Source organism: Oncorhynchus mykiss, unplaced genomic scaffold (assembly GCF_013265735.2).
Source record: "Oncorhynchus mykiss isolate Arlee unplaced genomic scaffold, USDA_OmykA_1.1 un_scaffold_740, whole genome shotgun sequence".
Lineage (NCBI taxonomy): Eukaryota > Metazoa > Chordata > Actinopteri > Salmoniformes > Salmonidae > Oncorhynchus > Oncorhynchus mykiss.
The window spans coordinates 26,579-27,500 of record NW_023494187.1 but is presented as its reverse complement, the minus strand read 5'-3'; positions in this window follow the sequence as shown (position 1 = coordinate 27,500).

Here is a 922-nt window from a genome sequence, read left to right as displayed (position 1 = left end):
CTATTCGGACTGAGCAGTTTGACACCACCCCCGTCTCTCTAGGACATGGAAGTCCTGTTGCCAAAAACCAGGTTTTCTGAAATCGCGCCGGTACCTGTCTGGTCGACCCGCCACTGAGTGTGTAATCCAAAACAGGCCAAATATCGATGAAGCCCTGAACCTCACAGGGCTTCTGTGCGCCCCACATCGGGGGTCAAATTCAACAAAAACGTGATAAATCAAAAAGTACACATCCGATCTTGATGGGGTTTTTTTTTGCACGAAAGTGCATAAATAGACGAGCATTTACATTCAATTAAAAACGTTTTGTATAAAACATTTAATAGGAAATCGTGTTTCAAGTTTTGGGAAAAAAGTGAATGTCACAGGATGCATAGGTTCCTGTGGATGCGAATTTTTTTTTACATTATGTAATTGTTGCCCATCACGAGAGAGGGTATGAGACGAAATTTGGGACCTCTAGCCCTTCGGGAAGTATTTTTAATCATTTTTTGAAAATTACAGAAATTGGTCGAAAAAAATGACAGAGTCCCACTTTTCACAGCCGTGCACCTGGTGATTGAAAACGTGCATCTGGTAACCCAAAAATGCGGTTCTCAATGCGCTTGCCGGTGTTACAGATATACATGTCCGATAATGATGCACCCTACTACGGACCTTTTTCAATGGGGGTCGGCCTGAATTATTTATGGAAGGTATGATTACTTTTTTTTTCTCCGTGCAACTGGTGATTGAAAACGTGCACCTGGTCACCCAAAACACGGTTCTCTATGCGGTTAGCGGGTGTTCCCGAGATTCATGTCCGATAATGATGCACCCTACTACGGACCTTTTTCAATGGGGGCCGGTCCGAATTATTTATGGAAGGTATGATTTTTTTTTTTCTCTCTCCGTGCAACTGGTGATTGAAAACGTGCATCTG